At 46.6% G+C, this 26065-nt stretch overlaps 1 protein-coding gene across 1 annotated transcript in view; it reads left to right on the forward strand.

The window, feature by feature from the left end:
- Positions 1-26065, forward strand: part of IGFBP2 (insulin like growth factor binding protein 2) — a 58488-nt gene that overhangs the window by 3049 nt on the left and 29374 nt on the right. The gene's annotated exons all lie outside the window — the stretch shown is intronic.

A 26065-nucleotide genomic window follows, 5' to 3' on the forward strand; every position in this document is an offset into this window, starting at 1 on the left:
TTTTTTCCTTTTTAAATGTGCTTAAAGGTATTTATCCTTTTTCCCCTTTCCAGCTTGAAAAGGCTCCTTTGGCTGATTCAGGACTGGAATGCAGAGCTCGTGCTATTCCTAAATTAAGAGGTTGGCAAGTTTTTTTGTCCCTGATGAGAGGCAGAAGGATTGCTGAAATAAAACAAGGAATAAAACTCTGCAAATTCTCCTGCTATGGCTCCAGCATTGTTTAGTCTTCCACTAAGGTCTGTAAAGCCAATCCTGAAATGGTTGTAGGCGGAAAGTAACATAAACCACCATGTAGCTAAGAAGCAAGTGATGTTGCTTATTGCACAACAGACTTTGGGTATTTTGGAGATGTTGGGAATGTTGGAACAAAATAGCAGCAGTCTGTGGAAATCAGTCTGAGAACTTCTACCCTCCCTGGGGAGGCGAGTGCATCAACCACCATCAATGGTGGGAGTGAGGTGGAGACTCAGCATCTACAGAGATCAGGGCCTTTTAGGTAGTTTTGGTGCCTCTAGACCATGTTCCATTGCAGTTTGTTTCAGGTCATGGTGTAACAAACTCCTGTACTTCTGACTGGAACTGCCTGACCTGGGGACAGGGCTGTTACTGTGTATGCTGAGCTCGCAGAGCTCCTGCTGGTCTTGAGTGTGTTTATCCTCCCAGCACCTCAGCAAGATTATCATGGTGTTTTGCAGATGGAGTAAATGATGTGTACAAGGTCCTCCAGGACACAGGGAGCAGATTGAGGACAGTCTTTTAATTGTGTTAGTCTGTGTCCTGGCAGAAAATGTCTCAGTTCCTGCAGCCACCTTCTATTCAAAACAGGCCTAAGGTGGCCATATGGGTTTTGTAGATACAGTGTGATTTGAGAGGCATTTTAGGAAGCACTGGGGTCTTTCAACCCCTCCAATCCCAGCCAGAGGGTGGGGAGCCTGCCTTCTGTTTTAGCCATGATGAACTGGAATCAGGGGCCTGTGTGGTGGTGTCCAGCTCTCAGCTCCCATGTCCTGTGCCCTTCCTTCTGCTGGTTCAGCTCTCACCTTATGTCAGAGCAGGCTGGTTCAGGAGATAGTCCTGCTGCAAGCTAGCCCTAGAAAACAAGTGTGAGATCAATGACCTGAACTGGCTCAAGGTGCAGCAGGGTGCCCAGCAGGATGTCAAGTGCTGCTTCTAGGTGGGAACTTATGCTAAGAGGTGCAGCAGGGCAGATCTCAATTATGTCAGCAAATACCCTAGATTGTCTTGCCCAAGCTATGAAAACAGCTGAAGAACATATTTTCTCCTAATGGAGACAAGATCCTAGGAATAAAACTTGTTACACTCTGAAAAAAAATGGTTCTTGAACTGCTGTTCAAAGCTGATCAGTTAAGAGAATTTTTTTTTCCTTTCCCAATTCAGTTCAGTTGTGTTGGTAGTATTACTTTGTTGTTGGTATGCTTGTACTAATTTACTAGATATGTCTCAAAACCCACTGGTAGCTAACGAGTCCTGCTTTGGAATCTCACTTACTTATTTGTTAAGACAAATGTGTTTTTTCAGTCCATGCCAGTGCAAAGTAACCTTTCCAAAGGGAAAGAGAGGTGTGCAAAGAATGTGGCTCCATGCAAACTTGAACTTGAAGGGCTGGAGTTGCCTTACTCACCTGACCAGAGTCCACACTTTGAACTCCCATGACATGAAAACAGCGTCAAAATAGTTAACTGTTAAAAACACAGCTTGTTTTAGCATCCAGCTAAAATCCTTATTTGGGTAGCTCCAAATGCCACACATCCTTCCTTACAGGTCAGATGTCAAAACCTTAATTTCCCCTTGGCAGGCAGCTGCTAAAAGACAGTTTAATGTATTGCTTGAAAACACAGAAGACTCTGAGGTTGGAGGTAGCATAATGTAACTGGAATTTTAACAGCAACTTGAAAACCATGCTAGTAATGCTATGAATGCATTTTTCATTTCTACTGCATTGCCAGGAAGACTTCTGCTTTTCTCCTGCTTTTATAAGGAAATGAAGCATCCATCATGATCTGCATGTGCATGTGTGTATCTGTCCTTCCACCCTGGCAAATTCTGACCCTGTCGATCAAGTTGGTGGGTCCAATATAGCAGTGGATGTCCTGGAAGTACTGCATTGCTGAAACATGGGTGAGGAATAGAGGAGAGCCAGGCTGTGAGTGTCCCCTCATCCTGTGCTGGAAGCACATGAGCAAGAGGGAGGTGAGTTATGAGTGCAGCAATCATTTCCTTTCCATCTCCTTTCAGCCGGGTTTGTGCAGGCTTGGGCATTACCACACGCCAGGGAAGCTGACTACCAGAACCAAATGCACAGCAGTGTGCTGATATGTCCATAGCCACCACAGCAGCTCTGCCCAGGATAAGCCGAATGTCTGCACAGCCCTTTGCCTTGGAAGAGATTATGGAAAGTCAAATGCAATTAGTAACAGCTGGAGGGATGATAGGTGAATGAGAAAACTACACCGTTCATCTGCCCTCATTGCCTCTGGGGCTTTGCCAGTAGGTGGACCATGTCTTGATGCTCGTCTGTGGCAGCTCTGTCTGCTCAAGAGCTAACCTGGTCATCTTTTAAGAATTAAGACAACAAATAACACCTTTGTGAAGCGGCTTCTTGGAAATAATGCTACCCTCCTGCCACAGTCCCACTGGAGTTAGCCGTGATGAGAGTGCTGCTGGTGTGAAAATGGTGGTTTGGAGGGAGAGGGAAGCCTGGGAAGATTTCAAGGCTCTGACCCAAAGCAGAAATGTGTTTTCATGCTGTCCCTTGGCAAATGATCTGTTTCCTTCTTGCCCTTTGCAGTTGTTTCCTTTCCTCTGGATTTCAGGCTTATACTCACTGAGCATGGTATTTGTCAAGGGAACAGCAAGAAGCCCTGTCTGTGAGAAAGTCCATGTCGTTTGTTTTATCCACATCCAGGAATTGAGCTGAGATAAACAATTCAGGAGGCAAAACAGTGAAAACTGGAATGTGAGAGGTGTCTTTGTGTATGGCTCTGTACTAGACCTGGCTGCAGTATCATCTGGGTCTAATTTATCTGCCCGATGGGCAGCTGTTGCTGTTATCCACAAACACAGCTGGATCTGTGAAGGCAGGATTTTATCCCAGCAGCCAGCAGCATTCCTGTACCTGCTTTTCGTGGTCATGTGTTCTGAGCTATGGAGCTAGGAGAAGAAGTAGTTTCATTGGTAGATTTTTGGCATTTCTATTTTGATTGGACAAGTCTAAGCTTTCTGAACATGGTGACATCTGCCTTTCCTGCTGGGATTCCTTCAGGGAGGTTCTTTTCCTCTAAGCAGACAGAGTAAGAGGCAGGCCGAGGTAGAATGTAAAGATGCTGTATAAAACATTTCTTTTACAGAAGGAAGACTGAGCTTGGCGGTGTAGTGAGTTTTCAGGCATAAGAATTCCTGTTTTCTTCCCTTGAATTGGGGTGAGATATGTAACTGTGATCAAGTATCTGCTTAGCAGATCCTTTCTGTATTAGAGAGATGCAAAGCCATTGCAATTGCTTCCACTATCACTTCCATCCATCTTCATCCCAGCTCTCCCTTGGGGAGGTGCTGCTGGAATCAGTGGCCCTGTGACGGTGTCCTTTAGCAGCAGCACACACTGAACACATTGTGCTTGGCTTTCCAACTTGTCCTCTCTGTTTGCATCTGCCAGAAGGGGCAAGTTTGTCCTGAGGCTTGCACTGGTGTCTTCCCAGGGGAAGGAGCTGTGGAACATGTGTGCAACAGCGTGGTGCCCCATGGGTGCTGAGTGTGCTGTGGGACTGGAGGCTGCCCATGCTGCATGGTCCTCCTGTGGACTTGTGAGAGAAGGACAAATCCTTGCTAGGGGTTCTAACATATTATGCTCATTATTCTGCTGAGCTGATGTCGTGGCAGCCGTGTGCCACTTTATTCCCCACACACATTCTCATGTCTGTCGTACAGGTCTTGGTCTTTGTTTGGACCCACAGAGCCATGATAAGAAATTTATCCAACTGAATCTTCACTTTTCTGAAAGGGTGAGTTTTCTCCCAGTTTATCAGATTCCAAATCTAGTCTTATTATTCTTTCTACAAAGACAAATTACATTCAGTAGACCAAGTCCGACTGAAACATCTCTGCCTACTTTCAGCAGACACTGCCAGCAAGCTGGAAGGTGATTCTCATTCACAAACTGCCCAAGTGTGACCTCATTAAAATGTTGAGTTGACGCCTAATTACAAGAACATGTGGTGTGATGGCTATCCCAGGCAAAGGCTGAAGAGAAAAGGGTTAGTGCACAGTTATCAGAGCTTTGCTGCAGCCCAGCATTTGACTGCTTTTTGTGATTGCATTATTGATTGATTTCTGCTCAGTGTTTTGCCAGACATGTCATTTAGTGAGATACGAGTGGGAAGATGAAGTCTCTTGTTGTATCAGCTTATGGTAGAAATAAATTGTTTAAGAAAGGAAAGGATCAGGAATTAGGTGCCTTTGTTATGGACTGAAATATTGGGAGACATCAGGTCACTTTTATAAGCCTTGAACTGTCCTCTGACATTGCAGCTTTTATTCTGAAGAAAGCTGCTCTGTGCTTCTTGGCTGGTGAGGGAACAAGTTCAATGCCTGGTGCTCTCTGTAGTCAAAGATCCCATTAATTCTGCCGGCTGCAAGGAATGATTTCTTGGTATTTCATTCTGGACTGTAATTGAGAGTGACACAAAGCACTGGTGGGAATTGGACTGTGTTGAAATCCCTGCTTTTTCTTACTGTTTTCTGCAGATAAACCAGCTCAGGTGGGATAAGGGTATTTCTAATGCTCAGCCCTTGAAATTTATAATGTTTTCAACACCTTAGTCGCTGGAGGCAATTTTAGAGGTGTCTTTTGTATCCTTGCAGCTTGTCCTTGTGATGAAAGGTGTCTACAACATTGACACACAGTGCACTGCCCTCACTTGCATAACAACATGTGTGGGATTACATGTCCTGTAATATAATGAAAATTCATAAAGCTTTGCCCGGTATTTTTGCTCCAGACTACAGCAAGATTTCCTGGTATGATGTGGCTGGTTAGACTTCAGCCAGAAGTCTGGTCTCAGCTCTCCTGGCTAGTTGTAGGAGGCTTAGTCCAAGCTGATGAATTTCTCTTGGCTTGGTGGGAGATTGAAGCCTTCTTTCCTTTGTCTTCTCCTTGCTGTTTTCTAAACTAGAAAAGGGTGAGCATCTGACATCCATTTCTTCAAGAGTGCTTGCTGCTCAGTCTGAGGTGACTGGTGAGTTGTTGATTGGTAGGGTGCCTCTTCTTTTGGCCATAATGAAAAGGACTGCTTCTATGGCTTCTGCAGGGGTGGTTTGGGTAGGATTTTGTTTAGGCAGAAATTCAGGTTGTTACAGACTATTACAGAGATCATTTGGAACAGAAGATCTGGTTTTCTAGTGGTATTTAGGGAATATTGCCATTCTGGGACAGGATGCTTGGTCAGCAGTACAGGTACTAATTAGAGGCTAACCCACCAATCTACCACTGAATTTAAAGAGCATTCTGGACCTGGGAGAGAAAAGTGAGACTAGAGCAAAATGGTGCCTTCTTACAGGTCAGCTCACTGTGGGAATTCTGAGTAATTTTGTTGTTGTTGATTTTAGCAACTAAAATCAGTGTTTTCTCTCCTTTTTTTTCCTTGCCAGACTCCACAGACCTGTCACCCCAAGCTTTCAGATGCCATTAATTCTTGTGCATTGTCCAGGGATTTTGGTTGGTTAGATTCTTTCTCTGCAGAGGAGCCCAGCTTACCACTGACTGCATATGGGATCTGTAAAGCTCAACTTCCTTGCACACCCAGCTGGGTGATGGGAACACAACTTCTGATGTCTTCAGGACAAACTTGTTCTTTTCAGGACAAACCTGTTCCTTTCAGGGCACCTGTTGCTGAGGGCATGGCCAAGACTGGGCAGGTGGAAAGCAACTGGTCTACAGAGCTTTGAATAAAGCCAAAATGCCTGTTTTGCGTTGACTTTGGAGGTCTAGGAAGGTCTAGACCTCTCTGCACATAACTGAGGCATGGTTGGTCTGTGGGCATGGGGAGGAATTTGGCATGGAGCCCTCTGAAGCAACTGTCTTGTCTAGTAAAACTCGGGCTGTGGGAGTCGGTGTGAGGAAATCACAACATCCACTTTGGTTTCTGCAGGCTCTGTCCTGGGGGCTGGTTGGGTGTTGCAGGAGGCCACAGGAATCTTGCTTGTGACCACAGCCAGATTAATGGCCACTTGGGCAGCTTTTCAGAACTGAGGAATTTGTCCACTTTCACAATAGTGGCTAGAAATTCCACATGAATTAATTAGTTTTATTACAGGACTTGTCCTTCCTGCTCCTCCAGGGTTGCCTGAAACTGAACTCATTACATGAAGAAATGGAAATAGTACTAAAAATAACAACTGGTATTCCAAGCCTTTGTGAGGAAACACACAGAGTATGCTGACATCCTCCACCAGATGTGCTTCCAAAGATGTGGCTTTTGGCCAGATGAGATCTAAACCAAATTTTTAGATCAGTTGCAGCCACTTAAACACCCCAGCCTGCTCCACAATGCAGTCTTCTCTTAGCCTCTTATTTCCTGCTCAGTTCAGGCTGTCCGTCTAGGCTTTGTAATTACTCCCACAATTTCAGTTTAGTGCAGTGTTCAGATCTGACCCTTGGATGTTGCACAGTGAAGGCTGAACACTTTCAGCCTCCTCTCCCCATTAGAATGAGTTTCCTACCTTGCAAGGACACTGTTGGCTTTTATGGTAGTGAATGAAGTGTTTGGAAATACCCTTGGGAAAGGGTGCTCTGCACTTGAGTTGTGGTGGCATGGGACTTTGGAAATGTTTGATCGAGTGTAGTCAGAGTAATGTTAGACTGAGTAAATATTTTGGGAGCCCAGAGCCAATAATTTTCCCTTGCTTATGTTTGTGGGGGGGGGGGTGTCAGCCTGCAGAAATTTACCACCTCTCACATGGCTTTTAAACAAATGTTGTCCGTGGACTCAATGTGCTTTTATTTTAATCCCTTTTTAGAAGTGCTGATATTGTCTTGAGATTTGCCCTGCTGGTAAGGGCAGGTGTACTGCTTGCTGGTCATTCCAGTGTTTGCTTTATGAGCATTGCTTCAGATACTTGTGGTTGGACAGACTCATTATGAGTCTGACCCCCCCTTTCTGCTCAGCCCCACCTTTGTGATCTGGGCTTGACTTGTTATTTTTTGGATGAAGTGAGGTCAACACGAGAAAGCTGACCAGTGAGGTGGCAAAGTTCCTGCAGGTCCCACGTCACAGAGTGGTATGGTTTCTGCTCAGCCCTCTTGAGAATTGTGACCCTCAACCTGGACTATGGCCAAATGAGCTAACAAGGACTGAAACACACAATTTCTAGCATTAACAAAATGTGCCCTGTACAAAGAGTAAAAAATGCAAATGCAGACATAGTTTTTTCTAATCTCAGATGACTGGAAAGCTTCTGTTGTTCTACTAAGGTTTGTTGTGGATTTCAGTCTCTGCTTTCCTCCATTTTTCTGTTTATTCTTTTTATCACTCTGGTTTCAAGGATTTGTTACCTTACTCCTGGCCATTAGGCAGGTCCTGCACATGCTGAAACTGACCTTTGCCAATTCAGACTGCACTGAAGGTGCTTGGGCAGTGCAGATATGATGGGGCAGTAGGTGAACCTGGCCAAATGTCTGTCACATTCATAATTTGGCCTTAGGTTTGTGCATCACAGCCAGTGATGACAAATTGGGAACTCATGAAAAGAGTATGGAGTGAGCCTTGAGAGGTGGGAACAGTGCTATGGAAATCCGTCATGCTGCTGATACCTCTCAGCCCACGATTTCAGGGATTTCCAAAGCACAGGCTGCTCACAGAGGTGTCTTCTTTATTTGGTGAGCTGCCCTGACTTCCAGCAGTGGGGCTTCAAGTGCTGGGGGAGGCAGACAAACCCACAGTGATGTCTGTGTACATCAGTCCTGTGTCTTGAGGCTTCAGCTGTGGTGAGAAGGGAGGTCCCATCACTTGGGCTATGCCCAGGGGAAGCACAGCCCTGCCCAGATCTGTTTTTATCCGTAGCTACGGGGTGTGCTCAAGGATTGAGCCTCTGGCTTGTCGTTGTCAGCAGTATCCTGTGCCCTGGAGCTGATCTGCCCTAGCAGAACTAAAATATCTGCCCTAGCTGCCCTAAAAAACTGCTTGTAATTGAAATGCAGTGGCCCCCATAAATATTTAACCGAGTCTGTGTTTTGCTGTGCATTTTTTTTCCAGTTATTCTCTTTTTGCTTTCCCCTGCCTGTGTTTGGATAGTCAACTGAATGCACATACCCTCCATGGCATCCTGTGGTGAAATGGCATTTTTGGCAGTTAAGTTATCCATCTTGCTTGTCTTCCATCGTCATCATCATGTTTAAGATGGATATCAAGCTCAGTGTTGAGTGTGTGAGTGCTCCATCATTATCGTGTTTAAGATGGATATCAAGCTCAGTGTTGACTGTGTGAATGCTCCTGTGGGAATGTTTACACCCCACTGTGGGCGGCCCACTGCCATGCAAACCACATCCTGACAACCTGTGTGCAGCGTGCATTAAGATTTCACAACTCTGCTGCTGAAGCAGTGGACTCTTATTAGATGAGGGAAGTTACTAAAGTTTTGCCCTGGAAATAGCTGTGGATGGATGGGTTAGTGCAGTCAGACAGTGACAAAGGTATCTCTGTCAGCAGCCAGCACACTGGGCTGAGCTGTGGAAATCCCTGAAATCGTGACCTGATTTCAGGTCTGACTGCCTGACACCGGTACCTGGGGCTTGTGCAAGGTGTGCAGCTTGCCCTGTGCTGGAGTAACCCCAGCTGGGATGCTCTCCTTTCTCCAGCTGTGGAAGCAGCACTATGCCTGGAGGACACGTAGCCACAGCCTGCCAGGGACTAGGACAGTGCAGATCAGACTGCTCCTGTGGTGGAGTTAGGCTGGGGGTGCTGCAAAGCCATCAGATAGGGTCACCCATCATCACAGCTCAACCCAAAGCAAATGTGATTTCCCCATTGTGAGAGTCAATGACTGCATTTCAGAGCTGGAGAGGTGGTGTTGGTTCCCCTCGGATCTGAGCCCAGTGCAGGGCAGTGCTGCCATCCTGCCCTGGCTGACATGTCCTGGAGAGAGCGGAGCTGTGCTCTTCTCAGCTGGGGTCAGACCCTGGGCCAGAATTGCAGGTTTGCCCTTTTCCCAGACAGACACGTACATCCGTTTAAGCCAGCCAAGGCACAGGGTGAGCGAGACTGGATCTCCCCAAAACCACCCCTGCTTCCCAAGGGCCTGAAGCGGGGGCCACAGAGTGGGATTAGACACCAGAGTTTGAGGACACATATGTTGCAATGCTGCCTGGAGGGTGCTTCTGTCCAGGGGCTTTCCTGGACAGGAAAGAGAGACACAGCCGGGAAGCAGCAATAGCAAGTGACTAAATGTCACGGTTACATTCCTGCCATCTGAAAAGAATTCCTTATTTTCTTTTGGCTGCAAAAATTAACTTCCCTTTTCTCCTCTCTGAGCGGGCGAGCTGGCTCCCGGTGGCTGTGCCCTCGTGGCGGATGCACAGGATGGTCCAGGTCAGACTGAAAGGAAAACTCTCCTACTGGGGGCTTTTCACTGTTGTGCTCCTTTCTAAAGAAAATGTGCAGGGCTTTTCTTGGCCCTTGTGAAGGCCAAGATGCAGGTCTGTAGCTGAAATAGGATAAGACTGGCTTCATTTGGGAGCTCTTCTGGGTTTTGAGCTCCTTGCTTCCCTTTTGCATCCCGCTGAGCTGTGTGGGGTGGGGGCTGGTGGCTGGCATCCGGCTTTTTGTTATTCATGTAATTAATCTCATTCCTCCCCGACTGTGGTTCTGCAGCCCCTAGGCACAGACTGGCTGTTTAGCCTCTGCTGCACAGTAAGAGCTCCACCTGGGAGTCAAGGAAACTGAGGCAGGTACAGCTGGGTGTGTTGTTCTTGGGCGTGCTTATCCTTTGGTCCTGGAAGATTCAGTAATGGGACTGTACCTTAGGATAGCAATTTCCTTAGACTGAACAGCTTACTGGTTGCTCCAGTGATGAGCACTGGATGATGGTGCCACGTGTTGCCTAGTTTGAAGATGCCAAGGAGGGAAAACCACGGAAAAGGCTCCAATGCAAAATTCCCTGGGATTTTAAAATGCTTGTTTTAATACTTTTTACAATAGCAGGAGTATGGATTTTTGTGGGATGAGAGCCTGATGGGTAAGGAATGACTCAGCACCTGCTCCACCTGGGAGTAGTCAAGAGCTTGCAAAAGGCTTTTTTTGTGGGCCCTCTGGTACTCCCTTAGTGCCAAGAAGAAAATATGCATCATTATACCCATGCTGACCATGTACATTCATGTCAGCATGCTCATCCTAGACTCTCTTGCCTTCTTCCTTTGCTGTTTTTTTTTTTTTTTTTCCCTGTAGAACCCTGTATTTTTTCCCCATTGCAGTTTTTTTGGTCAACAAGTTTATTATTTTCCTGCTACGAGGTGCTGTGCTTTCTTTCTTCCTCTTTCTTGCTTTCTTGCTGTTTCTACCAGCCTCATCTTCCCCATGCTTGGTCTCATATGTACTTCACATATTTTCAGCAGGGTGCTAGCAGGATTATTGTGACCTGTCTGGCTCAGTGAAGACCTGCTGAAACCTGCCATTCATTGATCCAGTGAGAAGAGCCGTCAAGGAGCACTCCTGCCAGGTTGGGAGGGTCGGGCAGAGCTCTGCACAAGCATGTTGGGAGCTGTGGAGGTGACACTGTCTGGGTTTGGAATATGATGGAAGCCACGTGTTGGTTCCTGCTTGGGACTGATCCTTTTGATTTGGCTGCCAAACCATTTGAAAGAAAACAAAAGGTAAAACTAAGGTTTTATTCTGGTAACTTTGATATCTTGACATTTCTCCTTGGGAGCACAAAGGAACCTCAAAACAAACTTGCAGAGATATTTAGGGAGACCAGCAGCTAAAACAGTTCACCACTTGAGCATCTTTAAAGAAAGAAAAGGGAATGAATATCCACACTCTCAAAAGCAATGCCAAAGAACATGCCACCAGTGATCCAAGGATGCGTGACAATTCATCCCAAACTCTTCCTGTTTCTGAGAGGTGAACCCAGGCTGTCTGGGCTTCCACACTGTAACACATGGGGTTTTGCAAAACTCTGACATTTCAGTTGGCAAAAGCAGCAGGTGGTGTTTAGGGGAGAGCCTGGAGGAGCACAGTCATCCCTCTGGGCCTGATGAACCTCCTGAGCAGCAGCTGCAGGAGCCAGCAGAATCTCTGGTTCAGTGGGTGTGGAAGATTTTAGTCCCAAATGGCCAAGCTCCTGGTGGCTTGTGTTGTCATTGCTCTTCCAGTTCTTGCTGAAACTGGGCCACAAACGTACGTCCTTGGTGGAGCTGCTGGCACACAGGCTCCCTCCACCCAACTGGCCCCAGAACTGACCACAATCTTCTATTTCTTTTCCTTCTAAAAGGACCAAAAAGAAACCTTGGGTTTGACTGTAAGCCAGCCTTTTTGACTTGATTGCCGTTACTGCTGCGATTAAACCCAAACAAAACCAAAACCTGGAATGTTTTCTGTATGTCCAGTTTTAGTTCCCTTTTTTTTTCAGGTCATCAGCCAAAGCAAACAGCCCCAAACAGACCCCAGGTGTTTGCACTGTCCTCCTTTTCATGAAAACGCATGGTTCCTTTTTAAAAAGGTGTGCAAGAATTTGGGGTTTTCCTAATCGCTCTTTCTTTAGTTCAAAGAGAGATCCTCTTTGTTAGAGCTGTACTGAGATGTTTTTATCCTGGCACTGTCTCTCCCCCAGGCAGGGCATGGAGAAGCCATCAAGAAGCTGTGGAAAGAGCAGTGTGACTGAGAACCAAAGTGGACTTAGGAGCAGAGCCCTCCAAAGAAGTTTTCCTGGGGGTGGTGTCGACCCTCTGGATGGGTTAAATGTCTGCATCTATAGCCATTCCCTTTCTCCCCTCCTGCAGACTGAACAGGGCTTTGCTGGAAGCCTATTCCAAACCTGAGGCTGGTGGCTTGTAAAGTGTTGCCAATCCAGTGCCTGGACTGCACTTGGACCAGTGCCCATCCACTTTCCAGAGAGTGGGGGAGCCAAGTCCACAAGGAAGCTTTTCCCAGGTTTCAGTGACTCGAGTGACCATTATGGCATGTGGGCTGAGACATATGTGGACCTTTATGTCTTGGCTCTTTTTCTCCAATTAACTGAGGTGCTGTCTGTTGTCTCAGCATGTAATTCCTCTCTGCTTTGCATCATAATTCCAGCTGGTGTGAATCGCTCTCCTCCTCTGCTGATATCCGTTCTCTGACTTAGCATTTCTGCTGCTGCTGCGTTCTGGCCTTCCCCCTTTGGGGGCTGGCACCCACCGAACCCAGCTGAGAATGTGGCTCTTTGTGCTGGAGCTGCTTGCAGGAGCTGGGGAGCTTTGCCTTCCCTGCTGTGAGCCTTTTTGGCTGGAGAACGCGTGCCCTTTCCTGGTGGGGAGGGATTTAGGGGTGAGGGGGAGGTGAGAGCGCTCCTTGTGCTGGAAGAAAAATGATGAATGACTCTCTTGTGCTTCTGAACAAAACCAGGAAATGGGGGGGGGAAAGCAAAAAAAAAGAGGAAATGAGAAACAGTAAAGAGGCCTCCCCCGCCTTCATATAAGCAATCACTCCACAGCATCTGGAGCCCAGTAAAAGGGCTGTTCCCAGGAGACCTCACACTTGACAGCCACACAGATCTTCTTTATTGCAGACTCTTGGGGACTGCACCCTCACCCACCTCCCCTGTGCTGGCCCTGCACCCCAAACCAGCCTAACAAGGGCAAACCAAAGCTCAGTTTCCATGGCCATGAGCACCAGAGATGGTCGAGTGTGGCTCAGCTGGCAGGGCATGGCCTGGATCCACCCCAAGGACGTGGCTGTGATGCTGTGGGAGCAGCCGGAGCACCTGCACGCTGTTTGTGCTGGCGTGCTGCCCGGCAGCACCAGGGCACAGACAATTGTGGTACTCTTATCTGGTGTGAGATCTGCTGGAGTGGAGTCACCTCTCCTGCTCTCTCCCCAAAACTGTTCTGGATGCATTGGATGCAGTAGGGAAGAGCAGAGTGGGTCACTGGCCATTGTGGTGTTGCATTTTAAGCATCCTCTGTTGTTATTTGTTAAAAACCATCTCTGGTAGGAACTTCAATAGTTAAACTCTTTCTTACTGTAACCTTGCTGGCATTACTGGTTTAGCCATTGTGGAAGGTGTTAGTTGGCAGTAGGAAAACTGTTCCTGAGTGCACCTTTAAAATCACAGTACAGGTTTCATAAACAGAGACCCTGTTTCTGTGGGAGGGGAGTGGTTCCCATCCATTTCCAGATGGAGGTGATCACAATTGATGACTGAGCATCTTTATAATCCCAGCCAAAACACTGGGTACTAATTTAGTTGTAGTTCTTACTCCTTTGTTGTCTTCATCAAGTCCCAATTGAATTTATATGTTAGTTGGGAGGGGATTTGGTTGTTGATTTCTCCTTCCTGAGCTGAGAGGAGCTCTTCTCTTGGATGTCAGGCAGTGAGCTGTTGTCCTCTAATCTGGAGATGGTCAGTGTTTCTGATACGGCATTTGGGTCTTCCCTGGGAATTTTTGGTGTTCAGGGCTCTGTAGCAGAATTGTTTGTCACATAGGTAATGCAGATAGTGGGGAACCTCTGTGGTGATGAATGTTTTTGTTATTTATATCCAGAGTTTATACTTTCACCCAGGCTTTAGCTCAGTGCTTGTTCACCTGTTTGTGTGACCCCATTTTCATTCATACAAATCTGGAGGGTTGAATGCATTATCTGAAAAATACATTCTCTCTTTTGTGAGCATGGGAAGAGAAAGTTTTCTATTGTGAAAAGTTAAATCATCACTTTGGATATTTGCAGCTGTTCTTGAAATCCCCTTGTCATCAGAAGGGAATCCTTACCCTGTTTCACAAATGCAGTGTCCCCGACACGTATCTCTGCTTGGCATGCTCCCAAAGGAGCTTCTTCTTGAGGGGGTGAGGAGACGGATGGTGGGGCTCACACAGGTGCTGACATGGAGGAAAGGCAGAAATTGCAGAGGAGTCACAGACATCCCACTGTTTTGTGAGACAGGAAATCGGGTTACATCCTTGCAAACTGGAGTCTTCAGATCATCCCTAGCTGGTAATGTTGGTCGGTGGCAATGCTATGGATTTGGGCAATTCCCCTGGGGCAGCCTCCTTGTAAATTGGCTGGACTCAAGAGGAAAACCAGTATTACTCTTGATTTTAAAGCAGTTCCTGAGGTTGCTCAGCATCCAGAGGAGTTTGCTGAGAGGGACAGTACTGTAAAAATCCTCAGCTCTTCTGCCTAAAATCCACAGGACAGTACCTTCCTGAACTTGCTCCCCCTTTGCCCTTGTGTCCTGGGTTTTGGGTGCTTGAGGAGGCATGTGAGAAGCCAGGCAGACCTCCACTCTTTGCACTGCTTGTACCATGGGGTTAGCTTTGGAGTGACCCCTGAATTGCACTAATTGGAGGCAGTGCTGAGAAGAGGCACTATAAGCCCTGCCTGCAAGGTCTGAGCTGTGCTGCTGTGGGCTTAGCTGGAGAGCAGTGGTGTGTGTGGCAGGTAGCAAGGACAGATTTTGTGTCTGTCACAGAATGGTCAGGGACTGAGCTGGGAGCTGTTTGGTTTGTGGTGTTTTTTTGTTTTTTTGTTTTTTTAGCTGTTATGTGACCAGTCCTTAAAGGAGGGCAGCTTATGATTCACCCCATGTCTCCTTTTGCCTTTACATGAGCAATGCTTTTAAAGCAGGGTTGTTGATGGCTGGGGAGGGGAGTGCTGAGTCAGCAGCTGTTGCTGCTGCTGGTTTAGACCCTGGTTGGGGGTGTGAAATTATGGGGATGCCTCAGGCCATTGCAGCCTTCTCTGCTGGCTGCCCCTGTGCCAGGCAGGGACCTTGTGCTCTCATTAGTGCAAACCAGCAGCATTGGAGCCTGGTAAATTTACTTTTTCTGGAAGTCATTTGATTGGAAATCCTGGGTCAGCTGACTGGGTGACTGCTGCGTTTTGGTGCTGAGCCCTTCAAAGTTAGATGGACCCACTCAAAGGGAGAGAAATCTTAGGAATTGTCTTCCTTGGGAAAAGCTCCTGAGGGAAGTCTGACTCCTCTGTGGTTTCCATAACACCATGCTGAGGTGTCTGCATGTCCTAATGTCTTACTAATTTGCCAGTGATGATTTTTTTTTTTTTTGAGTTATTTTAAACAGGCGCATTGTGCAACTAATGGGCTTTTTATTGGTGGTAAACAAGCCGAGCTAGACAGGAATGCTGCCGAGGCTGGACTGGCAGGCTTGCCTCTCAGTGCTGTAGAAATAACTTGTTCCTTCATTTTTTTTCCTTAAAGAGGGAGAGAGAATCTGTGGCTCTTTTGCAGCCTGATGGTCCTACCAGCTTCCCCATGGAAGCAATGGCAGAGCAGCTGAGGTGCATGCTCTGCACCTCATGGCCTGATTTTTGGGTCTAAAACTGCTTTCTGCATTGGTTTAAGGGACTGTAACCTTTGGTGGGAAGCCAGTGGCTTTGCCCACACCACAGCTGAGTGGTGCAGGGCCCAATCCTCTCCTGGCCAGAGAGCAGCTTCCTGCCAGGCAGTGCCTGGGATGCTCGGGGCTGAATTCGTGGGGCTGTGGAAAACACCCTGGTTCTTATGACACCTCTTCCTTGATGAGGTCAAAACTGCACACAGAGCACTCCTGGAGGGGAGTGAGGGCAGGTTGGAAACAATTCCACCCAGGGCAATGCAGGTACTGGCACAGAGCGTGTGGGCACTGGTGGTGCCTGGCAGTGCTCGGGCAGTGCTGGGCACTGCGGGGCTGTGCCAGGCACTGCCACTGCCACCGAGCTCATGGCCACGTCTGGCCTCAGCCTCTGTCCCCTCATCCTCTGTCCCTGCAGTGTGTGTGCCACCACCGGCCAGGATAACCTCAAGTGAAAAGTATCAGACTTCAGTGGCCAAGAAAAGAGTGCTGACCTATTTTGGACACTTATTTATATTCAAGTTGCTTCTCTCTGTCTCTGTGAAAAAGCTGTTGTGACTTCCAATACTTTTTAAAAGTTTCTCCCCTCCCTTAGCTTTTGTTTGTAACAGGATATGATCTAGGACTAACATCTGTATTTTTCAGTAGCCAGAATAAATGTCTTATTATCTTTTATTTTTCTTGCTGAAACAACAATTTCACAGAGCAAAGCCAGTTTTGTAATACAGCTGAGCATTTAGTTGCATTTTCTCTCGATTTTTACAGGTTCTCCTTTTATTAAAAGTCTTTACTATAATTCCCAATTTTCAGACCAAAATGGAAAAAAATTGGAAGTATGTCACTGCTGTTTCTGATTGTGAGCAACAAAAAGTCATCTAATGTAAAGTCACAAAACTTAAGAAAAACTGTTTTTTTTTTTTTTAGTATAGTTTTCTTCTGTCACTTATTGACTGTATGAATTTGCTGGAATCTTGATCTTCTGAAGGATCTTACTGGTGAAAATGTTTTGGGTGTGGTTTTTTCTGTGGTTTTTATTTTTTTTCTTGTTTTGACAGCTATTTGCTAACTTTGTGTGCTGCAGTTCACAGTTAATATCTTATGTTTTTTAAAATTGAAACTGTAGTTTCTCTGACAAAACTGTACTATTAGAATAATCATTAAATCTGGACAGCTTGGTCAGGGTAGCTGTGTGCACTAACCCTAGGTGGATACTTGTCATCCTGTACAAATTTTAGGACGTGCAATTCTGTCAACAGTAGGAATCTAAGTTAGATACTTAATCAACAAGGAAAAGTAAGGCAAATGCTATGAATATTCATCATTCGTCCATATAAATGATAGTTGTATTAGTCCATTGTATTCCATAATTTTTTCTGCTTTAAGATAGGAGGGTTTTATTGCATTTTTTTTTTGTTAGTGCTGTGGTTGGATTTTTGTTTGTTGACTTTCTTTTGTTTGTTCCTGTGTGTGTCTTTAAGACCTGAAAGAGCAAGGGCGAAAAAAAACTTACTTTATGGAAATTGCAAACCCTTTGGCTTCACTGGCTGAGCTTGCAAACTCAATGAACAGTGCCAACCTTGCACTGAACTAGCTGTGCCGTGTGTGAGTGCATCTACATGAAGATCATATGCAGCTCCCAGAAGGCCACTGGGAGCCTTTTCATAATCCTTGCCTGCAGCTGGACTTGACCCAGAGTATGTCTGAGAGGGATTATGGCAGCTTCTTTGTTGAACATAGTTTAGGTGGCTTATGTGCTGTCACATCTGTGTTCTGTCTTTAGTGGCTGACATGAGATTACCAGTTTGCATGCCCAGACAGACACACAGCCACTTGTACCCGCTGTGTGCACTGAAATGTCTCTGTGCATGGATGTGGCTGCGGGGGATGATCCCATTGCACCGTGGCAGAAGGGCTGTGCTGGCTCCCTGGGCTCCCTAGGCTGATGGCTCTGTGGCATCAAGTAAAGCTGCTCCTTGAGCACAGTCAGGCTGCAGCTGTTGCTGCTGGTGAGGTTGGCCCTGTGCAGGGTTTTGGAGAGAAACCCTGGAGTTTTATTTTGCCTTACACACTGTTGTAAGAGGTTTTTCTCCAGTGTGCTTCCAAATGCAGTGATGCAGTTTGTAGGTGCTGAGTCTGGGGATGGTCCTCATCCAAAGTCACCAGAGAGCTGGAGGCAGAGCACTCTGATACATGGAAGAAGGGTGTTCCAGCTTCTGTCAGTGAGAAACCTCAGCTGAGGTTTGGGGTTTCTGGTCAGGGCCTTGTCCTGAGAAGCTCAGCATTGCCCTTAGCAGGAGTGGAATGTGGCGTGGTCAAGTGAGACCCCCCCCATGCTGCATGCTGGGGTTTGGAGTGTCAAATGCTCTTCAGCTTTCTGTGGTTTGTTCATCTGTGTCTAAAGTTGCTTCTGATCCTTATTTGTAAAGCTCATCTAAAAGGAAGTAGGCTCTGAAGCTGAAATTAGTTCCTACTGGGATCAAAGGAATGTAGCAGCAGTGTCCAGAGTGGTGTGTGAGTTGGGTTTGGTTGTTCAGACCTGGCTGTGGAGAGACCAGTCCAGACTATGACCCCTTCAGTGTAAAAGAAAAAATACTTAATATTTTATGTGTGTTCAAATGGACAGCATTTCTTTGTTTTCAGAAGAGCTGTTCTGGGTGACAAATCACCCCAACAATAAGCATAACAGTGAAATGGTGGGCTCCAAAATAGATGTGTATTTTGTCTGCTGAATATCCTCCATAAGCTGCTGCAGTGGAGCGATGCTCCACTGGCATCTCCTGGTAAAATCTGCTGGTGTGCTTTCACATCAGCAAGATAACCTGTTTACTGAAGTCATTTGGGATTTGCTGGATTAGGCATGATGAGAGGCTGCTGAGTCTGGAAGCTGAGGGACTCTCAGGAATTAATTATGTGTGTATACTCTGGATAAGTTTTATCTATAGGAGTTTCAATGCAAGACATTTGCTGGGAGTTGAAGTGCTCCTTGTTCAAAATGAGCAGCATTCTCCCTGCAAATGAGAGGGCAAATTTAAAGGAGGGATGTTCTGTATCAAGTTGGCATACTATGGTATGCCAGGTATTTAGCTACTCTACTGTGAAAGTGAATTCAAATTAAGATTCCCTTGTATAAACAAGCCAGGTGAGGAACTTTTTTTGTGTCATGAATTGATACAGTAAAGCAGAAGCTGTAAAGGAATCTGCTGTGGGCAGAGGGAATGTCCCTGGAGCTGGCAGCATTGGCAGAGCTGGGGATGGGGAACACTTTGGGGAATGCATAGGACCCTCCACTTGAGTGCTTAGCCCTATTACATCCTATACATCATATATCAGGTATGAAACCACAATTTTCCTATTCTGGACACACATGGGAATGACTGTCACATTTTCCTTGAGTCCACCGAGGATCAGTCCCTTTGCACTTTGGCTTAGTTAAGTTCATGATTGCCCGTGGCCTTGTGCATATGTGGCTTCACACCTTACACACCAGAATGTCAGCAGGACACATTTTTTATAAAGTTACTGGGGAAAACTTATGGTTCCATATTGTCAGTTTCTTGGAGACATTTGGATCCAAAGCTGAGGCTTGAGTGTTTTTTCCCTATGTTGCTTCCACCATATTTGTCTCTAAGCAGGAACACTGATTAAATTACAGTGCACTTCTGATAATGTGCACATATAGCAACTCTCTGAAGTTTCATATTAATTTTTATTTTTCATGTAGTGAATAATCATGCTCACACATCCAGAGGGTTGAGGAAAGAACAGGACACAGTAATTGCTGGATATGAATTTCAAAATTCCCTGTGGAAGGCTGTCTAATTAGATTTAATGAGCTGGCTGGTGAGCATGCGTGTGCATGTGTGCTTTCACCACCTCTCTTGAGCCAACTGGATCAGAAGTGCTTATGTGTGTCCGAGGTGAACTGGAGGAGTATGTGGAAGAGATATTTTTACACTTGGAGCATGCAGGTTTTAAGCAGATTTCTGCCTGCTTTTCTCATGTGCGTGCTGTAATGAGGGACTTCACCATGGAGGTGAAGCATTTGATAATGCAGGTGGTAAATTGGAAGTGACTTTGGTGTGGTTTCAGCTGCTTAGGTGAGGAGGGGTGGGAGCAGAGTATCTGTCTCTATATCTGTGGAGTTGGTATCCCTTCCTCTGTAATGTACTTCTCAGAGCTGCTGGTGCAGGGGATAGCAGAGCTACAGCATGTCGCAGGATGGCACTGCCAGGAGAAGGTTTTGAATTAGCTGGAGGCAAATGGTCAGTGGGACCAGGATTTCTGTGAGTGAGGTGGATTACAGCTGTCAGGTTTGAGCATTGCTGTGTCTCTGATCTGCTCTGCTGGCTGGTTTCCCACCCCTCCATCACCGGAGACAGCCCTGAGTTGATTGTGTGCAGTTTGGCTTTTTTGCAGGGGTCGTTGCCATGCGTCAGTGCTCTGTTTCCAAGAAGGACCAGCGTGAGTAGAGAGCTGTGCTTGCGAGGGTGACTGTTTTAATGAGGGGCTTCTGTGTGGTTTTTTGTTTCTTTTTTTTTTTTTTTTTTTAATATTAATTAACCTTTGTTTTCTGTCAAGAAAGTTGCCCTGAAGCATGACTTAGCAAGGCAAACATGCCTGGACAAAGGAGGCATTAAGCCTGCACAGAGGGAGGGGCGAGGGTTACACCTCTAATTACTTTGTGTGCATGTAATTTTTTTTTCCCCTCTGGTGACTGATGGGTCTTGAAAGGACTTGCCGGGGTTGGTGTGTGATTCAGCAGGGCAGAGCGTGTTCTGGGCTGAGGCCGGCGGCTGTCTGGCCCTGGATGCTAAGGGCAGGCGATGCCCTTGCGCTGGTGCTGCTGAGGCCTGAGTCAGCACTTGTGCAGCACAGCTGCTCCCCAGCCCTGCAGCCCCTGCTCACGCCCCAGCCCAGCTGGACAGGAGGTGCAGAGACTGTCTGGAGTGGGCTGGTGTGACAGCATGTGGAGCAACATCTCCTGCTAGGAATGTGGGTGCTCAGAGCCATCCTGAGTGGGTGGGAAGCACTGAGCTGCCAAAGTGCTTATGCCAGGGAAGGGGCTGGAGAAGGAGGCAATCCTGAACTCCTTTTGCACATCCCTATCCCCAAACAGGGAAAATGGGTCCTCTCTCACCCTCCCAATAAGCAGCAGCCTACAAACTACCCAGCTTACCACTCTGTCCTTTTCTGTGGTCTTCCTTCCCGGTCCTGGAGCCCATGGTAGATACACAGGCACTCCTGAAAAAATGGGACCTGAGTTTGGCTAGGCGGGGAGTTAGAGCTCCTGATGTTCATGTCGGAAGCAGGAAGAGGGGAACTGAGGTAAAGGAGAAAAATGGGTAATAAGCAGCTGTGGGAGTGGTGTTCAGGGAAGAGGAGGAAAAGCTGGGGCTGTGAGAAGAAAGGAGGAACTTGTGGACTGGCTGCAGTCCTGGCCTCAAAGCTGATGGAATAGGAGGGCTTGGCAGAGAGTTGGGGATCTGGTTTTTGGCAAATAGTGTAAAATATGTGGAATTCAAGGAGGGAGCCCCAAAGCCAGTGGGCTTGGCTCCTAAAGATCCCACAGGACCGAATGGATTTTAGTCAGCTTTCTGTAAAGGTTTTCTCTTTACCACTAGTTTTTGGATCCATTGAGAAACTCCCTGCTGGTGGGGGTGCAGTGGTGCAGAGGTCTGACCAGTGATTTTCCTCTTCAAAGTTAGGTAAAAATCACTGACCAGATAGAGGAGGAAAAGTCCTGTTAGTGTCCACTTAGAGGGGAAGGCTGCAGCATGGGTTCAACTGGAATATTAGACATCAGGGCATTTGTGTGGGTGCTTCAGGGCCAAGATGCACTCTTTGGCAAGACTGCTCCTGAGATGCCTGACTGTCTTTGGGAAATGGTGCACTTTATGCATCAAAATCATGGAATTGTTTAGGCTGGAAAAGGCCATTGAGTTCAACTATAAACCCAGAATTGCCGTGTTCACCACTAAACCATGTCCCTAAGTGCCATATCTTTTAAATACCTTCAGTGGCAATGCCACCACTTCCCTGGGCAGTCCGTTCCAATGTTTGGTAACCCTTTCTTTGAAGAAGTTTTCCCTGATTCAAATCTAAATCTCCCCTGCTACAGCTTAAGGGTATTTCCTCTTATCCTACTGCTTGTTACAAGAAGGGCCAAGAAGAGATTATTGCAGAATTCTATTTGGCACATGGAAAAAGCCTAAAAAAGCCCTTCCATGGCAGGTGGGAGATGCAGGAAATGGGACCCTTCCTGAGCTGGGTGGTTCCAGATTTGAATCCTGTCATTTTAGATGTGGGGTTTTCCTGCTTCTGGGCATGATACTCAGTAACTGAAGTATATCTTACTATTGGGACTTTTTTTCCAGTCCCTTTCCTTTTTTCACCAATTCCTCTTTCCTGATGCTTTCATAAGTCTGAGTGATACCTTGTGAAGGCTGACCTGGAACAGGGGCTAGATGGAGTTATAGAATAAACTAGGGCTTTATTATTAAGAGTTCTCAATGGTTTCACTTTGGATAGCACAAGAGCCCAGCCAGGACTACACCCAAGATGAACCCAGAATGGCCACAAAATGGACAGCCAGTCATGAGATCTCTCACTTTTATAAGTTCTGGTCTATTTGCATGTTGCAGTTAATTGTCCAATTATAGCTTTAGGTTATGAAATCCTATCCTTCTTGTTTTTCTCTCTTCATTCTGCTGTTGTTTATGCTCTTGGGCCTGAGCTTTGGATCGGTTGTCCTTGGTCCCCAGCTAGAGAAGGAATTTTTTTGTCTCCCTACTCTGTGAAGAGAGCTTACCATCCTCTAATATGAAGCTCAGAACTACACACTAAAGTGGTACAGAATGTGAAAAACATAAAAGCTAAAACCTGAGGCATCATCAGTGGCTTAGAGAAAATATTTTTCATATCTTCCTTCCTCCCCACCGATGAGCGTCTCTTCTATTGTTTTCATGAATGAAAAATTGTCTCTGGCAAAAGGGAATGAGAATCTTTGCCATTTTGAGCAAATTCTTGTCCTGCCAGGGTGGGGAAACCTATCAGTGTCACCTGTTTGGTTGGTTCCTCCAGCTCTTCTCTGCTGATAGAAGATCAACTGCATCTTGCAATTGAGTTTGGTTTTGGGTGTGGTTTTTTTTTTTTTTTTTTTGTTAAAACAAACCAAAAAACCCTACCAAAAAAACCAAATACCCAAACCACCCGTCTGGGAGTTCTTTCATTAAATGGAGCTGAGGGACTGCAGCAAGCTATCTCTCCTGCAGCAACCTCTTTTGGCTTGAAAGGAATTATTCATGCAGTTATGCAATCCACGATGAATTTTCAATTTGTCACAGTTTTTCCCTGCCTCCTCCCTTTTTGTTCACCAGCCTAACTAGGCTCCTGCTGAGTCTCTTCATTGACTGACATGCTTTAGCAAGAGTTCTGATGTGTAGGTGCAGTCCTGATCCAGCAGCCCTCCATGGAGTGAGGGGTTGCAGTGCACAGTGAGGTTCTAGATTCTTCCCAGTTTAAGGTCACACCTTCTGAGAGGAAAAGCCATCATTTTTCATCATGAATTCTTTTCTGAGAACCTGTGGTTGCTTGGTGTCTTGGCTTTCCTCCCTTCATCTGTGTGGGAAAGCCAAGTGGTTCACATTCCTTGCAGGAAGAAATCTTGGAAGTGGAGGACTGTGCAGTCACAGCCTGAAGTGTGACTGAAGTGCACAGGTATTGGGGAAAATCTCAGGAGCCTTCACTTTATGAATATCTGCTCAGATGGGTGGTAGCTGAGCTAATGTTTCATTTTTTTCAAACAATTTCATATGTGGGATGGAGGTGTTCACTGCTGATCCTGATGTAAGGAGCTCTGCCACCTGCAACACGAACCGGAGCTGCTGCTGGCACCAGTTAAATTTTAAAGAGGAGCCTATGTGTGCTGGGTTGGTCCTGGCTGGATGCCAGGTGCCCACTAAAGCTGCTTCATGGCTCCTCTCCTCAGCTGGACAGGGGAGAGAAAACAGAAATAAAGGCTTGTGCTTTGAGATAAGAGTAGGGAGAAATCTTGCACCACTGCTGCTCTCAGGTCAGGGAATTCATACATGTGCATCCAAGTGGGATGGCAGGGAAGGCTCCTCCTGTCCACTCACTCTCCCTGCAGAGCCTGGTGTTTGCAGAGGATCTGCAAGAGGAGTATGGGGATGGGTTTGTCCTGCAAAAATGGTGAGTGTGGGCAGCACCAGCACATTTAGTGAGGCAAATGTTTGTGGGATGTGTATTTTTATTTTACTTCTCCCATTCATAATATTCTGTTTGGATCAGTGGTAGGAATTACAGGTGATAAAGCTAGCTGTTGCCATTAACAAAAGCATTTTCTTTCAAATCCCTAAGAGCTCCAGCAGAGAAAATAATAAAAATTCACTTGCTGTTCATGTTTCCAGGGTGTTCATGCCTTGGAGATGCACCAAGATGGAATAAGAATATCTAACGGAGGGTAAACACTCCTGGGACTGTAATCAGGAGTATAAAGATCAATTCACAAAAAATATAAAAACAAAATAGAACCCAACCAACACTTCCGTAAAGACCACTTTTGCTGCTCTCCCTTAGTGCAGCCCTGCGTTGAACCTGACACCCCCAACCTTCTCTGTGCTGATTTCTGTTACTAATTTCTCTTGCTGCAACAAGTGTTAAATCCCAGCTGCTAGGCAGCAGGTCTGGGCTGTGTCTCAGCCCCTTCCTTTTCCCCAGGAGCTGCTGATGTGCCTGTGCTTGCACCTTTCATGCTGTGTCCTCCATCCTGACACAGCTTTTTTCTTTTCTCTCCCTCTCTCACTTTTTGAAGGGTTCAGGTTGGGGGTGTGATGTGTGTGGTGGGGATTTTTTAGGGATCTGTCTGTCTCGACAATGTTCCTTGAAAGCTGGCCCAACCTGGACAGAGCAGAAAACGTGTGGGATATTTGAATTACTGGCTCGTTCAGCGGTCTCCTGGGTTATGGGGCACAGGGGCACATGGTGCTGCTGGCAGACACTGGAGTTGGAAGGAGTTCTTTGCTGCAGAAGGTACCCCTGAATTCCTCAGGTTGTGGTAAGGTCGGCCCAGCCAGCCAGAAGGGCCTCCTGGGCCTGCTGTATTTCATATGGGTCCTAAAATTACTTTTGAGTGAATTCAAGCTTCATGTCTCCTGCTTGATCCAGCCCTCTCCCTGGGTTTCCTCCATGTGTGCTGTGCTGAAGTCACGGAGATGCGGGACAGCTCCAGGGCTGGATGGTGTCTGGAGCAGAAGATCCCATTGCTGTGTGTGGGGCTGCTGTGGGGTGCTGCTCCGCGCGCCCAGGCCCGCGGCCCCTGGCTCCCCTTGTGCGGCAGCTGGAGGCAGGCGCTGAGCGAGCCTTGCCCACAGGCTCTGCGAGGTGAGCAACTGGCTGTGTGCTTCCCTGCGGGCTGCTCCGAACCTGAACGTGTCTGTCCCTGCTCCTCTGTGCCACCGCCCCAGCCCCGGGGATGGGGAGGGCGGGATCCCCTGTGTTCCTCCAGGACCTGGCACCGGAGCTCTCCACGTCCCTGCTTGGTGCAGGCGAGTGCATGCATGTGTTTTACGTGGCTGAGTTCACTATGCCCGTTCTTTGTCTCTCCCCTACCCCTTAAAACTTCCAAATCTTACTTTATTTTTATTTTTTTTTAAATCTCCATCATATGAATGCATACTTCGTGCTTCCGGAGCATCTGATGGCAGTCAAAGTGCAGGTCTTTCTCCTTTAACACCTCTACAGTGTGCCATGCCATATTAACTCTGTGGGGAGGGCATCTGGGCAATAAAGTGCAAACATGGTCCTTGTTTGGCTTTTGCTCTCAGTAAAGACTTCTCTTTCTTGTTTTAAAGCAATGCACTGGCTGTCCCATTTTGAGCCTGGCTTTCTTCCAAACAAGCCTGTGTGTGGGCACGTGTGGATTATCTTTGTCTCTATGGCTACCCTGAAAACTTTTGAACCGGAAAATTCAGTTGAGGGATTGAGCTCTAAGATACTGGTTTCCTGTGGCTTTTATGGAAATAGTTGCTGGGTGGTAGGACTGTACCTTGTTCATGTCTCCTAAGGGGTTGAAGCAGAAACTCAGCCAGTATTAGGCATCAGAAACCAGCAATGTACTCACAAGCACACTCTCAGGAAAGATACATAAAACTCCTTAAAAATCAAGCATTGTTAGTTATATCACTCAAGTGTATTAATATTAATTAGGTCATTTAATTAATTACCTGTTCATCTGCATGTAAGGGGCAATTGATAGCTTGTTGATGGGTCCCATCTGGAAACTGTAGAGCATGAGAAACAGACATTGAGAATCACATGCAGGCAAGAGGGGGTTGATTATCACTTCCAAGAGCTCTTGTTTGCTAGGGCTTTAAATAATTTGGCAATTCCTGAGGTTTCATGTGGAATGGAGAAGTGCTGTCTCTGATGAGGGTTAAACACATGCTTTTTGAGAGAGAATTAGTGCATGTAAGCTATTCACTGGTGCGTGCT

This window comes from Taeniopygia guttata, chromosome 7, assembly GCF_048771995.1.
Source record: "Taeniopygia guttata chromosome 7, bTaeGut7.mat, whole genome shotgun sequence".
Lineage (NCBI taxonomy): Eukaryota > Metazoa > Chordata > Aves > Passeriformes > Estrildidae > Taeniopygia > Taeniopygia guttata.